A 21,767-nucleotide genomic window follows, 5' to 3' on the forward strand; every position below is an offset into this window, starting at 1 on the left:
ATTGAAGGTGCCAAAGAAAAATCTTAGAGGTATTTCTGTGGCTGAATTGGTTCATCTGAGCATACTGCCAATTCACTCAATTGGCAGAGCATCCAGGGAGCAAAGTTTCCCAAGCCAGGTGAGGCAAAGTCAGCTTTAGACAACACGAGAAGCAGCTTGGGATACAATTTCCTTCCTTCACAAGAAGTCAACTCTTTAAAAGCACCAAGTTGATCTTGAGCTACTGGGAATCTTTATTCAGTTTATGAAGGCCAGTCCTGCTCATGCCTCGCTGTTCTGTGGCTGAGACACTCTGGACAGAAAGATAGACCTGCTTTAGAAGAAGGGTTTTCTTGCTAACTAGAGGTTCCCAAAGTGGGAGCTGATTTTTTTTGCAAACCAGACAATGACTCCATAAATATACCAACCAGTGGCTGAAAACAGACGATTTAACATTTCTCCACATTTTGCTCTATAATTTCTGAAGTATGTATAGACACTACTATGAATTAATAAAATACAAATTCACTTAAAAGCATTCTCTAGTTCATAATAGTTTTTGGTCTTATGTACTTAGGCAATAAAATGATGCTTTTAATAGAAAGTAAAAGTTGTATCCTTTGAGAAGTCAGTAATAATGGTTTACATTATAAAAGAAGCTTAACCCTCAGAAATGCTGGGAATCATTGATGTAAGTTACCCAGATGATCCATGCTCAAAACATCTTGGAAACAAAAAGATTCAAACTGATCTTGGAGTACTCCCCAAGCTGATCTACAAATCAATGCATTCCTTGTCAAAATCCCAGCTGGCTTTTCTTTCTTTTTTTTTTTTTTTTTTTTTTTTTTGCATAAATTGACAAAGTTATCCTAAAATTCATACAGAAATGCAAGGAATCCAAAATAGCCAAAACAATCTTGAAAAGGAAGAGCAAAGTTGGAGAACTCACACTTCCCAATTTCAAAACCTACTACAAAGTTTCAGTAATTAAGATTGTGTGGTACTGGTAGGATACATATAGATCAGTGGAATAGAACTGAGAATCTGGAAATAAATCTTCACATTTACAGTCAATTGATTTTTACGAAGGGTATGAAGAATGGGGAAAGACTACTCTTTTCAACAAATGGTACTGGGACAACTGGATATTCACATGCAAGTGGATTTTTTGGACCCCTACCTCACACTATATACAAAAATTAACTCAAAATGGATAATAAACCTAAACATAAAAGCTAAAACTGTAAAACTCTTAGAGAAAAACATAGGAGTACATCTTTGTGGCCTTGGATTAAGCAATGGTTTCTTAGATTGGTCATCAAAAGCAAAAGCAACAAAAGAAAAAAATAGGCAAATGGGATACCATCAAGGTAACAAACTTTTTTCACTTCCAAAAACACCATTAAAAAGGTGAAAAAACAACCCACAGAATGGGAGGACATATTTGCATAATATATACTGTCTGATAGGCAACTAGAATTCAGGATATATAAAGAACTCTTAACCCAAAAACCAAATAACCTAATTTTTAAATGGGAAAGGATTTGATAGGCATTTCTTCAGAGAATACATTGTACAGATAGCTAATGAGCACAAGAAAAAATAGTCAACATCATTAGCTTTGAGGGAAATGCAAATCAAAACCACAGTGAGGGACCACCTTACACTCACTAGGACAACCAGAATCAAAAAGATAGACAATAACAAGTGTTAGCAAGAATGTCGAGAGATGGAAACCTTCACACATTGCTGGTAGGATTGCAAAACAGCATAAATGCTTTGGAAAGCAGTTTGCCAGTCCTTCAGAATGTTAAATGCAGTTATCCTATGACCCAGAAATTTCATGCCTAGGTATTTACCCAAGCAAAAGCATATATCCTCACAAAACTCATACACAAATATTCACAATATCATTAACTATAATAGTCAAAAAAGTGGAAATAACCCAAACATTCACCAACCGAGGAACAGATAACCAAATATGGTATATACACATAATGGAATGTTATTAGGCAATAAAAAGAAATGAAGCACTGATGTATGTTAAAACATGAATGAACCTTTAAAGCAGTATTGCAAGTGAAAGAAGTCACTCACAAAAGGCCACATTTTGCATTACTCCACTTTTATGAGATGTCAGGAACAGACAAATTCATAAAGATACAGAGTAGATTAGTGGTTGTCAACGGCTGGGGCTGACTGCTAATGGATATGAGATGTCACCTGGGGTGATGAAAATGTTCTGAAATTTGGTAGTGGTAATGGCTGCATAATTCTGTAAATATATCAAAAATTACTAAGTTGTGCAGAGGTGAGAAAACGTTTTCTGTGAAGGGTCAGTTAGTAGATATTTTAGGCTTTTGGTCCCATATGATCTTGTTAGACCTACTCTGCCATTGTAGACCAAAAGCAGCCATAGACAATATGTAAATGCGTGTGCATGGTTGTGTTTAAATAAAACTTTATTTACAACAGGCAGCCATCTTCACCCCATAGGTATAGTTTGCCAACCCTTACTGTAGACAATGAAAGCTTTTGAGGCAGGGGCCATGCTTTATTCATTTGTATGTCTCTAATGGCCTAGCCAGTGGGGAGAACTCAATATATGCTCACTTGAATTAGATAGAAATGCCCTTGCACCATCTCCCACCCTTGTGCAAAGGAAAGTACTAGCATTTCTCATTCCTGTCAGCCTTCAGTAGCACATAGGGCTGTAGTGACCAGCTGTATGCCTGTTGGCTGTGGAAGAAGTCCTGCCGCCACAGACAGCTGAGCCTAAGATTGCAGAGAAGGGGACAGAAATAGAGTAAGTTCAAGTGCTTAAGATTAAAATGTGGAGCCCATTTAACACTTGAATTGCCTTATTCCTAGAAGAGCAGAGTTGTGGTCTAAGTGTCCCAAGAACTACCCTGCCTAAGAGCTGTGATCTTAGTGCAGACCCAAGCATCCCTAACAGATCTATCACATCAAGTGGAAACAGTCTGTGGTTCTTGTCTGAGAAAGGGCTTCAACCTACTGTTCTAAACCTAGTTAATAAGGCTCTGCTACAGTCTTTACCTAAGAAGCTCATCTGCAATATTTGTTCAACTTCTCCAAGGAGAGAGCATGGATAAATTACAGCATTTGCCATCCTGACTTAATGGGGTTGCTTCAAATTGTGCATGTTCTAAAACTATTTGCTCCAGCACAGGCTAAAAAGAGAGATGCAATGATGAGATTTGTATTGCATTAAGGGCAGTGAGGGAAAATGTGCCCTATTTTCCCTCTCTGGGTTTTCCCCATGATGGACAACGGGGATGCTCCATTGATCATTTCCGCTCTTGTGCATTCGCAGGTCTCAGCTGTCCCCAAATAACACAGCCCTGCTGCCCTCCCTTTGGGAAGACTTCACAGAGTAAGCAATAAGGACAAGCTTTGAGCTTTCTTCCAGTGATGGGGACAGATATAAGTCTTCCATACCCTCTGGCCTATTTAGAGCTTAGTGACCTAAGTACATTGGCTTATTATAGAAACAGTTGAAGCTGAAAATAATTACAGATATATAACTACACATTTCTATAACACTGCATTCCAATTGTTGGATACTCAAGTGGAGAATATGGTAGGAGATGTAATAAAGGGAGCATGTTAAGGAGTCTTCTAGGCAGCAGCACATATCAGATAGAAAAGGTGTTACAAACTATGCTTCTTTTCTTTGCATAATGCTAATTTATACGTTTATAATGTCAAGAGAAACAGACTATGAAGTTTGGAAGATATAGTTATTCAATGTATTGATCTGTGTGTTTTTTGTTGTCTTTATAAAGTTTCAGATATCAGAGGGAAAAACCATCAAGTCTATTACTCATTGAGCTAGAAGGGACATGAGAAGTATCTGTATCTGGTATCCTTTATAAGGCCCCCTGGGAGCAAAGATAAATAGATCACAAGCTGACAACTGGAACCCAAAAGCCTTAGTTCCAGATGAGTGTGCATAACTCAGTAATTCTTCATGGCTGTGATGCTCTAAAATTATCAGCTGGACTCCTTGCTGCATCCCAATGGACAGCATTTCAGAAACTGGCACTTAGGGGATCAGGTAAGTAGAAGGCATGGACACAAGGATAGAGTTTCCCCATTGAAGCTGTTAAGCGCCTTACAAATATTTTTACTTATAGAATTCCCAGCTTCAAAACAAACCACATCATTATGTGAATTTGGCTCAATAAATTAAAAACAAAAGGCTGTGTGATGTGGTTAGGCTTTGTGTTCCCACCCAAATCTCATCTTGAATTGTAATCCCCATAATCCCATAATCCCCACATGCCAAGGGAGAGACCAGGTGGAGGTAATTGACTCATGGGGGCAGTTTCCCTCATGCTGTTCTCATGATAGTGAGTGAGTTCTCACAAGATCTGATGGTTTTATAAGGGGCTCTTTCCCACTTCGCTCAGCACTTCTCCTTCTTGCTGCCTGTGAAGAAGGTCCCTTGTTTCCTCTTTGCTTTCCACCATAATTGTAAGTTTCCTGAGGCCTCCCCAGCCATGCTAAGCTGTGAGTTGATTAAACTTCTTTCCTTTATAAATTACTCAGGCTCAGGAAGTTCTTTATAGCAGTATGAAAATGGACTAATACACTGTATCATTAGGACACTTTCAGTTGCAAGAAAGTGAATTTACTGAGAGGTTTAAACTAAAAGTTATCAGTTCATATAACAAGAAGACTAGAGGTAGGAAGCGGACCAGGCATGCTGCATTATAGTCACAGCTTCACAGCTCTGCAATTCCTTCCATTACCTCCTGTACTGGCTTCATCCACAGGCTTGTAGTAAGATGATGACAGCCAGTCAAGGCATCCTCTGGCAATCTCAGAATTCAAAGAGCATAGGTCCAATATGCAAATGCCTATCAGGCCTCTAATTTATCCCTAATTAGTTTGCTTATATCATTGGCCAAAGCAAGTTACCTTGCCAAGCCCACAGTCCATTATGGGAGACACTGCACAAGAGTGTGAATATTGACAGACATGGTCCCTTGGGGGCCATGAATGGAAAAGTCTATCAATGAGGCCACAGTCACATCCCATTTCCCCTCCTGACCCCCCAAATTTGTCATCCTCTAGTCTCTTCTGGCCCTGAGCCTGTGTCCCAGTTCTGCTCATGGTGCTTCTGCCATCTCCAGTGAACTGTCACCTTTAGCAGCTTTGTCTATATCCACAATCTAGACCACGGATAACCTACAGAAGGCAGCTACACCATGGTCTTTTCAGTCCAGGACTTTTTTTCAGATTCTACTTCCTTCATTTTTCTTTGAAGTTCTCCTCCCTCATCTGCTTATCCTTCTTTCTGTCTATAAATGTTACCATGCTCACCCTTTCCGCCTAGCCTCTTCCAAATGACAACTGCTACTTAGAACAAGCTGCTTGGTTTTTATTATTGGGCTTCAACCCAAATTCTGCCCCTTAGATGACTTTTTTTATTTCTATGCATCAAAGATGACCTGTAAGTGATGCCGACTTTTGGGTTCCATCTGGGCATCTGGGTCTAGCACCTTTGACTGATTGCTGAGGACAGCACTCAGGCATCTATATTTGACTCATAGTCTTGAGTCCTTGACTTGGAACTCATTTGTGACCCCAGTTCCTCTAGGACTATAAGTTGCTCCTCCTCCCTCCAAAAGACTTGAGTTCCATCCTGAAGCCTAGCCCAGAAGTGAAGATTTTGCTATAGACTGACACACTCCCCCAGTACTAAGATGCCCAACATCCCAGATGTTGGACCCCATCACTTTCCACTGTCTGCTTAGGATACCCTGACACTTCATGTATGGACAAGACACTCAAACCCGCTTAAGCAGGAGATGGAGATTTATGGGCTCAGGTAAGCAAACCATAGGAAAGGGAAACTGGTCTCTGAAATGAACACAGGAACTGGAACAGAGCCGGGGCTGCTTTCTAGGCCTGCCTCTCACCGTGGCTATTTATAAATGTCGGCTTCACCTTCACTCTCTAAAGACAATTTCCTCCAGTGGCAGGAACCATGGCTACTGACGGCTCTAGAATCTCCAGTGGGTATGAATTTCAACAGCTGAGTAAAAAGCCCTTAAGTTTCTACCAGAGCAGATGATTTTATGCCAAACCATTTAGCAGTAAAGAGAGAAGAAAGACAGAGGCTTATAGCGAGAAAGAAAAGAAACTTTCTCTCTGAGGAATGTGAACCTCCTTTAAATTATTAGGCCCAGCGAGGCAGGAGAATGAGACCACAGTCACATACCACTTCCCCTCCTGAGCTAAGCATACCTCTTGAATATGCTTGCTATGTGGACTCTAGGCTTATTTTCACAAGTAGCTCAAAATTAACTCAATGACACTACATGTTAGATATCCTTAGGTCATAATCTATACTTCAACAATGTATAGCCAATAACTAATGAATGACATTTCTGTAAACCAAAGAGAATTCCTGACAAGCAACTTTGTATCACCCCTCTACGTATCCCCTTGCTTTTGCCTTTAAAAATCTGCTCGTAGCAAAGGCCAAACGGAGCTCCTATCCAAGGTCACTTGGGCCTGAATCTTCTGAGCAGCTGTCCTCATCTTGGCCCAAATAAACTCTTTACTTACATTAATTTTGCCTCAGTTTCTTCTTTTAGGTTGACAGTAGCTTCTTTAATAACATTATTTTTTTTCTTTCTCTTCCCACACTGTTTTGACCTATAAAAGAGAAGGGAGAACAGAAACAGGAGGGTGAATAACAAGCAGGTGAAGCCCACAGGACATCTGGATCCTGGGCAAACCAGCCCATGGGGCCTCGATGTCCTCTTCAGGGGGTCCACAGGTGATGGTGCAAGACCCATGAAGCTATCTCCACTTTGAGAAGGCTTGGAAAATGCTTTTACACCCTTGTTTGGGTGCATAAATCCAAAACCCTTATCCATGACCTTTGGAATGAGATGAGTTTAAGCACTTTTCAGATTTTTAAAACAAAATATAGGGTAGTATACAAGATATACTCCCCATGGAGTATAGAACAGCCCCCACAGTCAAATCCATTAAACATTTTATGGTAAAATATATACATATTCACACTTTTAGGATAATTAATGTTTATGTAGACACTCCTGTTAGTTGAGTTCAGGTCAGGTTTTGCTACTAAATGTGTAATAGAAAAAGTTGGTTTTCAGAGTTTGGGGATTTAAGAATGACGGTTAAGTGATTGTGGGTCTATACTAGAGATGTTGAAAGTGATAACTAAAAGCCTGGACTATTGGTTCCCAGGGTTAGAGACCAACTCTAACCAGAGCTAGAGTCTGTGATTGATTGAGCCGTGTGCCTGCTCCCATGTACCATGTCCCTACCACCAGCCATGCCTCCCCATTCAAAGCACTGCAGAGCAACCTTTCCCCATACTTCACACCTCATTGCTACCATCTGTCTAAGAACCTACTTGCAAGAAGGAACTGAAACCAGCCCAATTATCCCATAGAACTGATGTTTATGGTCTTTTTTATTAAACTTAGAAATGGACTCTCTCAGTCTTAAAGCTTAAAACTTAATATTTGTCTTATCTGAGTTCCTTCCTCAGGAAACCAACCCTCAGACCTCCTGCTAGTATCAAAGAACTGAAATTTACCAAATCACTCATCCAGAAAATGAGATGCCAGACCCTTCATTCCATTTGATTGCTTCCTTACCCCTTCCTAATTCTTTCCTTTTCACAATCCCCACCACCCTACCCACCACAGGCAGCTACATTCTTTCCCTGCTATATAAATCACCAATTTTAGTTGGTTGGAGGGACAAAGTTAGGACTTACCTCCCAGCGCCTCACTTGTAGCACCCAAATAAAGCCTTCTTCCCTGGCAATACTTGTCTCAGTGACTGGCTTTCTGTACAGCAAGCAATGAAACCTAGATCAGACCCCTGGCATTTTGGTAATAGAACCTACAATTGTGAACCTGAAATAATCAAAAGGATCAGAATTCAGCTTTAAAGAGCTTATTCACACGAGAATCTGATAATATCCATCCTAAAAACAGACTCCAGAGTAATGGGATCAGTGCTCCAGAGTTCAAAGGTCTTGCTTATATCGGCAGAAAACAAAGAAATTTAGTAGGATTATAACATTTTCTATACAAGACTGGTTTATGAGTTACAACTTAGTTACAGTTTGTTGTCCTCTCCATGCAGCTTATTTTCATTTTCTTTCCAATTTAAAAGAGGGTACTTAACATTCTATCTTAGGCAATGAAATAATGAAGTCCTTACGGGAGAAAGGTAAGAGAGAAGTTAATCTATAATGACAATCAACAGTTAGAAAATAAGTCTTCCCTGGGGCCCTTTAGTCATTTACAACATTTTACAACCCAATGTAGGTAAGGAAAAGAGCTAATCTATAATCAGAGAAACAAAGGTTATAGCTTCCCATTTACCCGACTCAGGTCTCATAATCACATTCTCTTGAGGCTCAGAATATTTTAAGATTCCAACAGCTGAGATTTTGAATTACTTATTTTGACATAGTAGATCACTCACCTCCCGGTAGAAAGCCATCAGTCTCACTACCACCTGGCCCTACATTTCTGTTTCGCTAGATCATTACAAGATGTCCACAACTGCAGGTCTTTCCTCTCCACCTGGACTCTTGCCCTCAGAAAGCTCTGAACATCTCATAATAGAACCCAACTTCCTACCCCTTCGAACAATTTCACTGTGACTTCTGACACTCATGGCCTATCATCAGCAAAATACCATCTGTTTTTAACCTCTTCTTTGAATGTTCATTTCCAGTAGGAAGGAGGAGAGCCTTATCCTCTTCTCTGAGTGTTTCCTTCTATTTCTTGCTCTGCTGAAGTCAGGCTTTTCCCCGAGGACCTTTCTACCCACCCAACACCCCCACACAGCCCACTCAAGATTTGTTTTATCTCACTCCTCTGGTACCACTGAGCTTGTGAGTGGGAGGGTGTCCCACTTCTCATTGCTACTTTCAGAACTCCATTCCTCCCCTATAAACTGCTATAATAATATTTATAATAAGAAATGCATATTTGGTCTTCACCTCCATTTCTTGAAACACAGCTCCTAAGACTCTTGGAGTCTCCAAAGTGATGTGTCTTTTTGTATGTTAATGAGATGACTGGTGGCTGGAGGCTCCTGGGTAGCCTCAGGGTGGGGCTAGCTGTCCAGGAAGCCAACCAAGTGATAAGAAGTTTGAAACTTTCAACCCCAACCCTGCAGGTGGCTCGGAGACAGGCTAAAGGTCAAATTGATCACCAGTGACTAATGGTTTAGTCAATCATGCATGTGTAATGAAGCCTCCATAAAAACCCAAAAGAAATAGGATTTAGAGAGCTTGTAGGTCGCTTAAAGTGTGAAGGTTCTGGGAGAGGGCACAGTAGCTCTGCCCCTCCCCCCATACCTTGCCCTATATACCTCTTCATCTGGCCATTAATCTATATCCTTTGTAATATCCTTTATACTAAATGGGTAAACATAAGTAAAGAGTTTCCCTGAGTTCTGTGATCTGCCATAGCAAATCAACCCCTAAGGTGGTCTTGGGAATGCCCAATTTATAGCCTGTTGGTCAGCAGCGCAGGTCTCAACTCAGGACTTACAACTGGCATCTGGAGTAGAGGGCGGTCTTGTGGGATGGAGCCCTCAATCTGTGGGATCTGATGCTGTCTCCAGGTAGGTAGTGTCAGAATTGGACCAAATTGGAGGATGCCCAGCTGGTATCTGCTGAAGAATTGATTTGGGGTTGGGAGAAACTTCTGCACATTTTGGTGCCTAGAGGTGAAATATTCTGTGTTGAGTATTGAGTGAGTGTGTAAAAATAGAAAACACCGTTTGGTTCTTCCTATCTTTCCCATCAACCACCCCCACACACAGCTTCTGTGAAGCTCACGCACTGTTCAATCCCTCTGTTGCTCCTTTTTGTAGGAGATACTTAAAGGTCTACAAGTGACTCCGCTCCATTTCAAACCTCTCTCTCCCTCTAAGATCACTCTTGCACTAACACTCGATGATTTCAGTATTTACGCAGATGACACCTCGAGGGTCTTTCTCTCTCAGTTTCTTGATCTTCTCATCTCCAATTATTTCATCCACCCTACCTCTGCTCTCCCCACCTTATTCTATGGCATGGCCACTTATTGCCCTCCTTCACAGTCTGTGTTTCCCATATCCTAATCTCTAAACATCATCTTTTATCTCCCCAGCGTACTCCCCCTGTACTGGAATACCAGTGATTCTTAGCCCACACTAGGATGTTTAACACTGCCATCATTACACTGTCCGCTTGTACCCTAACCTTTCTTATTAGGCTCTGTGGCCCATCGTTATCATCAGTCCTTTGAAGACCCCATCAACTCCTTTGCTCTCCTCTTCCTCTGTCACACTCACCTGGCAGAAAACCCAGCCCTGGTTAAATCTGACTTTCTGCCTGTGCCACACCCACACAGCTGAAAGTGTCCAGAGGAAAAGCATGCAGCTGGGACGACTTGTCTCCATGTAAACTCATGACAAAAACCTCCAGCGGGCCTGTAGTGCTGTTTGTCCCTCCAACCACATTCCCTCAGTCAATTCACACCCCTACTCCATGATGAGTAATTCACGCCCTCTCTCTTCTCAAATTGCCCACCCCCTTTCCATTCCTACTCTCCACCAAAGACCTTGCCTTTTATGTCACAGAGAAAATAGAAATAAGCCGAAAAGAACTTTCATGTGCTTCCGTGTGTTTTTCTCACCCTCGCTTGCTCATACTCACGTTCTCCTTCATTCCATGTGGTCTCTCATTTCAACTTTCCTCTGGGTGTTTAGTCCAAACTTCTCCTTCTGAAGATCATCAGTCTCATCTCACTTTTTCTTGCTACCAGGAGTTCCATTACAGTCACCCCACAGGGGTAGCTTCAGCCCCTGAGACCACCTGACTTGTTTCTCAGGGCTCCGACTCCAAATTCCCAGTATGAAAAATCTGACTGGCCCAGTTCAGGTCATGGGTTCACTCCAGCCAATCAGCTGTGGCCATCGAGGAGGGTTGCATTGCACCAGAAAGCCTTAGAAAGAGGCCGTGCTCTGAAAGGGGGATGTAGGGCAGTAGGAAATATAGGACAGCAACTAGCCAAAAACAAATAAAACAAAAAACTCCTCCAAAAGTCTGTCTTCCACTGGGGAAAACTACATAAACACAACACGGCACATAAAAATTTAGAGAACAAAGCTTTTCAGAAACTACTGGGAACAAAGAGATGGCATTACAAAAGGCATCTGAGGAAAGCATAGCTATAATGTATTTGTGTCCCCTAGACCGTGTCTCAGAGCCCAGAACTGGCCCTATTGATCTCTATAATCCAGTATATTACATGGTAGCTAGCATTCAGTATTTGCTGGATTGAACAGAATACCCTGGAAGATAATGAAAAAAATAAATGACAGCATGATGGGCACTGCAATTCTGCTCATCTATAAAAAGAAAGAATTCAGGTTTCCCTGGAGAATTGAACTTTTCTCTAGCACGGAATATTATAAGGGATTGTGAAGAGAAATCTTTATTTGGGTGACATTTGATCACATAGTGGACAATGGCCTCATCTCAGGCTTTGCAAAAGATTCAGAAATGCCTTTCAACTGTCTGTTTCTTATATTATCTCTCTCTAAAAGCCAAGGACATAACACTACCTCGTAACTCCAGGGTGGCATTTCCATGGAGAGATGAGCTAATCCAGCAGAGCAGGCTGCTTTCTGACCAAATCCAGGAATAGAGCTGAGGAATCCCGGAGACGTGGCTATGAGCCATGGGTGGGGGGCTGGAAGGCAGAAAGATATGTCCAAATCTCCTGGAAGAATTTTTCAAGATATGAATCTTCCCTCTAGAGTGACTCTAAAAATTACCTGAGTCCCTGAAATAAAGGTAAAGAGGGGACCAGAAGATTACTGGCATATATGTTTTGAAAAATACCATTCTCTCCCCATTCCCTCCCCTTCACTCGCTTGAATACCAATGACCTTGAGGGATGCATGTGTTTGATAAGTCTTTCACAAATATCAGTATATATTTTATGTATGCATGTATGTATGCATTTATATGCCATCTCGTTCCAGAAAGGATGACAGATGGCTCACAAGGATACACAAAATACAAAAAAGAAGCATAAAAAATAGAAACAAAATGCCAAAGAGGAAAAAAAAAAAAGTTGGGAATTCAAATGCTAGTAGCCCTAAGTGCACTTTCTCTAAGTTCAGCTGGTGTGAATTCAAGAAAGGCTGTGCTTACTGAGAAGAGACACCAAGCCAGGCGTTCAAGGAGCATGAGCTTCAGACACTGGAACAGCTGCTGGAGAAGCTGACCGTTTGTCACCAGGATGAAGATCTCTGACTTAAGTTCTCATCTGATGGAAGCAACTGCACCTGAAAGGGAGGTGGGTGGCAAGGCTCTCATTTTGTAAAATTTGAGTTACAGAAGGATCCCCATGAGAGGGTCTGGGCAGGATAGCACTTGGAACTTAAGGAATTCACAGGGAAGATAGAGTATTATTAGGTCTTATTATTACCTCCCCTCCTTCCTGGAGAGAGGCCCCAGGTTGAGTCACCTGGAATTCAGGTGCCTTTTATACTCAGCTTCCATCTTGACCAGGAGCTGAATTACAGATTACATGTCTAGGTCTTCCAAATCCTGTTTCTATTTAATTAAGTCTGTCTTCCTATACATACAACAATTTATGCTTGGAGCATGGCCAGGCATTTATGTAAGACACCATGATAGGACTGAAAGCACTGGCGTCTGTATGGAGGGTGGTGGGGTGTCAGGTGGAGATGGGCAGAAGATCACCTGATTCCACTCCAGGACAGTAATAAGTATAGCTCATTTTACTGACAAGTTTTAAGGTGCTGGGTGCCTTAAATGCATTATCTCATTTAAGCATTTCATCCACCAACTTAGGAGCATTCTATCACCATCTTCATTGTACAGATGAGGAGATGGAGGCTCAGAGAGATTACATGTCTCACCCAGAACAGTTCACTTCCTAAGCTGTTGAGGCAGAACCCAAGCCTAGCAGTCAGGCTGGTGAAGCAAAGCCACAGAGGGCAGGCAAGAGTGGATGTGGACTCTAGTTCATGGAACCCGTGTCTTTAACAACCAGCCTTTAGTTATTCTCTGAAGTCCAATGAACTCAGTTCTTTTGGACCAGTGAAAAAGTAGACTCCATGGAAAACAATATTTTTCCAATTTCCCTTTCAAACACTGAGTCCTCAGTGAAGTCAAAGTAAAATTTCTGCTAATAATTTAGCAGTCGTCCTGATTTGTCTTGGCTAATGGTGAAGAGTAGGGAAGGTAGAGGTGGGGTCGATAAGATGTCATTCTTGGGGTAACAGAGTCATACCATCTAGTCCTGAATTCTTCAATACCATTTTTTAGCCCATACCTTTTGAGGATTTTTTTGTCCATCGCCCTAAGAATTATTGATGTGCAAAAATCTGTTTTCTTTGACATATTTCTCACAGTCAGGGAGATTTTATTCTTCGTTATTTTATTTAGTTAGAAATGACAAAAAGCCTTTTTTGTCTTGTTTTCTAGCTATCATTTTGTTACAATTTAAATTGAGTTTTAAATCCACCCATGCCCACTCTCTTTGAGAGACCCGACCCTCCCAACACCTTTGAGGATTCCTGAGTGCTACTAGAACTTCTTTCTGAACATATTTTTTTTTTTTTTTCTGAACTGCTGACTAGAGTTCAAGAGCAAATTCAAGAAGTCAAAAAGCTGATTTCTGCCTCAGTCCTGGGTTTTACAAATTCTCATATACCTCACTGGATCAGCAAAATCACCTGATCTGCAGGAATTTGGACACATCACTCCTTTCAATGTCTTAAAAATGATCTTCCCAGATATTTTCCTCATGTTTCTTTCGTTTCTGTCTTTTTTTTTTTCCTTTTTTCTTTTAGATGGATTCTCACTGTGTCATCAGGTTGGAGTGCAGTGGCATGATCGTGGCTCACTGCAACCTCTGCCTCCCAGGTTCAAGTGATTCTCTTGCCTAAGCCTCCTGAGTAGCTGGGACTACAGGTGTCCGCCACCACACCCAGCTAATTTTTGTATTTTTAGTAGAGATAGGATTTCACCATGTTGGCCAGGATGGTCTCAATCTCTTGACTTCATGATCCACCCACCTCAGCCTCCCAAAGTGCTGAGATTACAGGCGTGAGTCACCTCACCTGGCCTCTTTTTTCTTTTTTTCTTTTTTTTTTTTGAGACAAGGTCTCATTCTGTTGCTCATACTGAAGTACAGTGGTGCAATCATGGCTCATTGCAGCTTCAGCCTCCTGGGCTCAAGCAATCCTCCCACTTCAATCCCATGAAGGGCTGGGACCACAGGCACTCCCACCACACCCGGCTAATTTTTCAATGTTTTGTAGAGACAGGGTCTCCCTTTGTTGCCCAGGCTGGTCTCGAACTCCTACACTCAAGTGATCTGCCTGCCTCGGCCTCCCAAAGTGCTGAGATTACAAGCGGGAGCCACTGCATCCAGCCTCACGTTTCTTTTACTTTGTTTGATGTACAAAATTATAGGGTATGTTCCTAGTGCTTATATAGGATTTTATCTGACACTTAGGCCACAAACACATAACAAGTAGTTAACCTTTGAGGTTTCTGAGGTAAATGTGTGGTGTGTGCACACATGTGTAATCCTGAACTTACACAGGCTACCGAGGAGTTTTTGTTCAGATCCTCCATTCATCATTAAATGGGACAAAATGATATGTCTCACAGCTTTCAATCCTGGGGATTTTAAACCACAGGTTTGCAGTTCCTTGAAAGTTTAATTAGTTACTCTAAGTAGCTGAAGCTGTTCTCTAAATGTACAGTTGGATCCTGAAACACTCACCTTTTGATTAACCTTGCAGCCCTTAGGCTGAAGCAGCTCCTGCATTGGGGCTTTTAAGAAATGCCTTTTCCTAATGCTGGACAGAACGATATCCAAGGACAGGCACAGGTACAGGCTTTGGAGCCAGGAGACCTGCTTTTGTTTTATGTTGTTTTATGTAACATTTTATTTTGAAATAATTTAAGACTCACAAGAAGTTGCAAAAACTGTACAGAGTTCCCATGTACCCTTCACTCAGCTTCCCCCAATGGCAATGCATAAACACAGGATGTCAAGAGACCTGCTTTCACTAGCAAACACTTACTGAGCACATAGACAAAGTGCAGGAACTGTTCTATGGGCTTTAAAGTGGTAACTCCTCTAATTCTCACAGCAGGCCTTTGGGATAGCCATAGTCGCCTCCATTTTACAGCTGAGGAAACCAAGGCACAAAGAGATTAGATAAACTTCCCTTAGCTATAATTCAACCCAGACTACCTGGCTCTGAAATCTATGCTTTGAACACTACACTACCCTGGGTTTTTTATTCTGTGCGACCTTGGCTAAGTTACTTGTACCATCCTCTGTTTACTTACAAAAATTAAGTTGTTTTGAATATTTTTTTCCAAATGAGGAAATAAAATACCACCCACAGGGTCCCGTATTTGGTGGATTGTTCTTCCCCTGTACTCATGCCTCCATTCAGTGGATGACTATCAAAAAGCACTAGAAAACAAACTAATTTTCTAGTTTTCTAATTTCCACGCATGGTGCAAATCAGTCACTGGTCAAGCAGCATTTGCACTGAGGTTTACACTGGAATAAAGCAGCCTTGGCTATGCTTCAATATTTCAGCCACAGCACTGTCTGATTCTAAAATTTCAGATCTTTCAGATAGTTACCCGAAGAAATGACAAATGGCTATACTCTGCTGACTGTGCAAAATTCAGGAGATACAGAAAGAAATTAACAGACTAAAAGCAAGAAAGCTCTCAAACGTATTCAAACAAAAAGGATGAAAATGGATTTTACTCCCATAGTTAGGTCTAATGATAAGAATAGATGCCAACTATGTATTACATGTCTGCAATGTGCCAAGCTCTTTATAGTCTCTCTAATCCTCACAATTTACATAAAGTACTACCCTATTGGAAGAGGAGGAAACTGAAGAGCTATCTACTGTTCCTACCAAGAGGAAGGAATTATAGGAATAGAATTCAAGTGACAATGGCATCCTTTCCCAACTCTGTCATCTGCTCACCTCAATACTGAAAACCAAGAATGAGCTAACAATGCAAGGAAAAGAGAATTAAGGAAGAAGTGAGCTGCCTTGCTAGTTAGGAGGTATTCCTGACCAGTCTCCTAGGGCCCCTCCAGAATGTATGTCATGATGTAAATGGTGACCAGTAAGTTCATTAAATCTTCTTGATTCTTTAGTCTAGTTTTCTCAACCACCCCCTTTCCACTCTCGCCTGAGTTCAGGAGGAAGGAGTACAAGCTTGGATCAGGATCAATTTATTGATGAGGTTGCATTGAGCAGACAGTCTGTATTCCATGCTTTAGTTCGAGGAGATGGGAAGAGCTCTAACACTTGTTTGGTTGGTTAACAGAAATATGTATCCAAAGGTGGTCTACAGTAAATGAAATCAAAATGCCACAACTTTTTAGTGTACTATAAAGGCAAGTATTTGAAGATCCAAGGAGATTAAAATGCTAGAATGGATTAATCATGCAAGACCTGCTCATCCATTCTGGAAGGGTCCAGAGGACACACCCTTTGCCAAGGCTGGGATAAATTCATGAGGTGACCCCTCCCTCAGCATCCTTGAAGAGTTCAGTGCTCGTTCATCTCTGTAGGTCAGATATTACGGCATTGACTATGATTGAATTAAGATTCCTGAATGCAATGAAGGTGATAGGATTCTAGGGTGGCAGGAACCAGGTGACATCAGAACCAAAGCAATAATAAAAATAGTCTGATTCACAGAAATCATTGGCATTGACTAAGCTGATCATACTGTCCCTAGAACTAAAGTAGATAGGTAGTCTATTAAGTCTTCTTTATCTGTGTGAGTGGAAAAGCTCTAAGTCTAGTGAGCAGAAGTTCTAGATTAAGTCACTAAATGAGAGAGTCATAGCCTCTCAATCAGTTCCCAGACTTGAACTGATTCACCAACATACAGTTGGTGAATCCTTAAAGAAGGACCCTGCCATACGGTGAAAAATGTATAAACGTGTGTCTCCCTCCCAATGTTTCCCAAAAGATCCGTGGCCATTTATTAGGGTGGTTGTGCCTTGGGGAAGGAGAAACAATTAGACTTTCTCAGGAATTATGGGATGCTGGCCCTGAACTAGCACTAATTCCCGAATGCAAAAAATGTTATTGCAATCCACCAGTCAGAGTAGGCACTTATGAAGGTCAAATGATTAATGGAGTTTGGGTTTGGTTCCATCTCACAGTAGGCCCAGTGGGACCTGAAATCATTCTATGGTCATTTCCCAAGTTCTGGGGTGCATTCGTTAGCACGGACATTCTGAGCAGAATCCCCACATTGGTTCCCTAACCTGCAAAGGAGCAGGAGCTATCATGGTAGGAAAGACAAAGTGGAAGTCACTAGTACTGTTCTCTACCTAGAAAAATAGTAAACCAAAGGCAAAACCACATTCCTGTAAAGATTAGTGTCACCACCGAGAACCTGAAAGATGCAAGGATGGTGATTACTACCCCATCCCCATATAACTGGCCTATAATAGTTAGCCTGTGTAGAGGACACAGGGAGCTTGTAGAATGACAGTGGATTATCCTGAAGTTAAGTAGGTGGTGACTTCAATGGCAGCTGCTCTTCCAGATGCAGCTGTTGTTGGAACAAAGGAACATATCCACTGTATGCACGCAGCTTGTATGTCACCTTTTATGTAGCTATTGATCCAGCAAGTGCCTATTAATAAGACCATCAGAAGCTCTTTTCTTTCCGTTGGCAATGCCAGCAATATACCTTCACTGTTCTACCTCAAGATTAGGGAAACTCTCCAGCTCCATGCCATAATCTAGTTCATAGGGACACCACCACATTTCCATGCCATAGGACACCATACTGGTCCATTACATTGATGAGGTGATGCTGATCAGACCTAATAAGCAACCATTTTAGGCACATTGAAACAATATTTGCATCAGGGTAAGAGAAATAAGCTCACAAAAACCTTAAGAAAATTTCATGATCTATCTCTTCCAAGGTAAAGAACAAGTTGCTACATTGGGCCCATCTTACCTAGGAAAGAGACACAATGCATAGCGAGTTTCTTTGGATTTTGTAGGCAACATCTTCCCATTTGCCAAGTGACCCAAAAATCTGCCGGTTTGAGTTGATCCCAGAAAAGTGAAGGCTTTGAAGCAGGTTCAGGCTGCAATGCAAGTTGCTCTACCACTTTGACCATATAACCCACAGATATACCATGCATGAAGAGTCAGTAGCTGATAGTGATGATATATGGAGCCTTTGGTAGGCAATATGTGTGAATTATAATGCAGACTCTTCAGATTTGGGAACAAAGCCATGCAATCCTCTGCAGATAACCACTATCCCTTTGAGAAATAACAAGCTTTTGACTTGCTACTGGGCCTTAGTAGAGACAAAATGACCATAGGACCCCAAGTTATTATCTGACCTGAGTCACCCATCATAAGCTGGAGTTGCCTGACCCATCAAGCCATAAATGTCACCATTCACAGCAGCACTCCATCATCAAATGAAAGTGGTATACATGAGATCAGTCTTGAGCAGGTCTTGAGGACACATTGAATGAGGAAGTAGCCCAGAATCCCCAAGGCCTCTCTCTGCTACTCTGACTTCTCTCTTTCCACCTATACCTCCAGCCTCCTGAGGAGTTCCCTAAAACCAGTTTATTGAGCAGGAGAAAGAGAAAGCTTTGTGTATGGTTTACAGATGACTGCAGCTCCACACTGGGACGACCAGGATGGTCATAAATGAGAATACTCCTAATGAGTAGAACTTGGAGTAGGTAGCTGATTATTCACGTTTCCTAGGAGATATGTCCAGAAGCATGGGTCTAAACTGCTTCGTTGGCTGCTCATTGTTTGACTGGATGGTCAGGGACTTAGAAAGAACAAGACTGAAAAATGAATGGCAAGGAGATCTAGGAAGAGGTATGCGGATGCACCACTCCACATGGAAATGGGGTGTGAAGATGTTGGTACCTCATGTATAAGCCTACTCAAGGGTGACCTCATCAGGGGAGGAATTTAACAATCAAGTGGATAGGATAACCTGTTCTGTGGATACCACTCGGCCTGTTTCCCCAGCCACTCCTGTCATTGGCCAATGGTCTCATGAATAAAGCAGCCCTGTGGCTCTGGAACATGGACTGCCATTCACCAAGGCCAGTCTGGTTTCAGCCACACTGACTGTTGAATCTGCCAACAGAAAGACCAACACTGAGCACTTGATATGGCCCCATTGCTCAGGAGGACTGTGGCAGGGTGATCACATTGGATTGCTTCCATTATGGAAGACAGAATAATTTGTTCTTAGCCACTTACTCTATTTATGGATTTGCCTTTTCTGCCTGCAAGGCTTCTGCCAAGACTACTATCTATAGACTCACATAGTGCCTTACCTACCTTCCTGTTATCCCAAACAGCCTTGTATATGATATGACCAAGGAACTCACTTCACAGAAAATGAAGTACAACAATCAGCCCATATATCTGGAACTCATGGAATTCACTGAGCATATGATGCTCCCCATAAACCTGAAGCAGTCAGCTTGGCAGGATGATGAAATGGCCTTGTAAAGACTCTATTACAGGACTAGGTAGGTGACAGAACATTGAAGGAGTGGGTCAATATCTTCTAGGAAGCAGCAAATGCAGTCAATCAGTATCTGATATTTGGTGCTACTTCTCCTATAGCCAGTAAGCGCAGGTTTGCAAATCAAGTGCTGACAATGGGAGGGGCTCCCCTCACTACTCACCTAGTGATCCACTGACAACATTGTGCTTCCTGTCCCCTCAACTTAGGTTCTACTGGGCTAGTGGTCTTTGTTCTAAAGGGAGAAATTCCACTAATAGCACAATAATGATTTCATTGAACTGGAATTGGAGACTTCCATCTGGCCACTTTGGGATCCTTGTGCTTGTGAATCAAAAGACTGCAAAGGGGGTTGCTGAATACACTGAGGGAACCACTCCTGCCTATCGTGGCAAAATTGAGTTGCTACCACACAAAGGGCATAGGCGGATGTATGTTTGGCATGGACATATGTTAATAATACATCCTGGGATTAAATTCAACAACCTAGTTGAGGCAAGACTAGCAATGCCCATACCCTTCAGCAATGAAAGTCTTGGTCACCCACTGGGCAAGGAGCCATGACCAGCTGAGGTGTTTGGTGAAGGGAAGGAAAGTGGAATGGATAGTAAAAGAAAGTAGTTACAAATACCAGCTACGACCCTGTGACCAGTGGCATAGAGGACTGTAGCAGCCATGAATATTTATTCCTTGTTTAGATATGAATGTTTATATATGTATTAGCTAAATATTTGTTTCTTTCCCTCTCTCTTCTTCTTATCATCATATACAAAAATATGCTAATGAATGTTAACCATATATTTCAATATTTAAGGTAGGATATAAAAGCAGGGGCATGAACCTCCCAGAAGAAGAATGAACACTACCCAAAGACAAAAAAGGACTATATATCTTCTTTTGGAGAAAGATTTAGGGTGTTTCTGTTTTACATCAGATGGTTGTATCATGTCTTTATTTGGAGATGAAGTCTGGTTTCAGGAGATATGTATAAGTGACAAGTGATCAAGAAGAGGACTGTAGCAGCTTTGTAATATATCAGCTTGGTTAGGTTGAACTACAGTTCCTAGAATTTCCTTTCCTGTATGTTTCTGGTTAAGGTGGACCACAAGAGAGATTCTTGTGGAAATATTGTGAGCACAGGGAAGCAGCAGGTGTTTTGTGGGGGGGGTGGGGGTTGGTTTGTTTTTGAGAGAGGGTCTCACTCCATCACCCAGGCTGGAGTGCAGAGGTGCCATCACAGTTCACTACAGCCTCAACCTCCTTGGCTCAAGCAATCCTGCTGCCTCAACCTCCCAAGTAGCTGGGACTATGAGTGCACATCCCCACACCTGACTAATTTTATGTTTTGTAGAGACGAGGTCTTGCTATGTTGCCCAGGCTGGTCTCAAACTCCTGGCCTCAAGTGACCCTCCTACCACGGCCTCACGAAGTGCTGAGATTACACCCGTGAGCCTCCACACCCGGCCAGCAGGTGTTTCGTAGCTCACACATATCTGCCAGCTCACTTATAAGTGTGAGGGAGTGGTCAGGCCTGCAACTGCCCTGCCTTCTCTAGATCCTTCTTCAGCCACTGCAACTCCTGCCCAGGTGTGTTTCACACTTGATAAGGAGCCTCAGCTTCTGTGGGATGTCCATGTCCCCCACCCACCCCGGCCAGAGACAATGGGGACTCACAGGGGGCTCGGCTCACCCTGTGGGCTCCGGCCTGTTCTTACTCTGTTCTACTTCATATAAATACAATGTGTTGCAGGGATTCAGCCCTACCAAAAATTGTAGGAACTGTCTCACTCCATAAATACATAGTATAATAATATTAAATTATATAAACACATATTTATATAAATTGGTTGCAGGGATTTGACCTTACCAATAGTAGCAACTCTGTAAATATAAATATATAATATAATAATATTATATCATATTACATATAATATACATATATAATTGGTTGCAGGGATTGTGTGTGTGTGTGTGCGTGTGTGTGTGTGTGTGTGTCCCAGTAGTTCTTCTTCTCTGAGCCCTGACTGATACATATCTCAAAGTGTTGGAGACTTGTGACCACCAGGCACATGTTCCGTGAGCCTTTGAAGAGCTCCCATCCCATCCCATCCTGGGAAGC

General features: G+C 42.0%; 1 long non-coding RNA gene across 1 annotated transcript in view; it reads right to left on the reverse strand.

Annotated features, from left to right (window-relative positions):
- The window catches only part of LOC102121628 (uncharacterized), a 31,163-nt gene extending 18,777 nt beyond the window's left edge, over positions 1-12,386 (reverse strand). Inside the window, exons 1-3 of the long non-coding RNA XR_001483843.4 lie at positions 12,227-12,386; positions 7,772-11,759; positions 6,580-6,669 (exon numbers count right to left, since the gene is read on the reverse strand). This is a non-coding gene — a long non-coding RNA (uncharacterized lncRNA). The remainder of the gene's footprint in view (positions 1-6,579; positions 6,670-7,771; positions 11,760-12,226) is intronic.
- Positions 12,387-21,767: the final 9,381 nt, after the last annotated feature.

The sequence above is a fragment of the Macaca fascicularis genome, chromosome 12 (assembly GCF_037993035.2).
Source record: "Macaca fascicularis isolate 582-1 chromosome 12, T2T-MFA8v1.1".
NCBI lineage: Eukaryota > Metazoa > Chordata > Mammalia > Primates > Cercopithecidae > Macaca > Macaca fascicularis.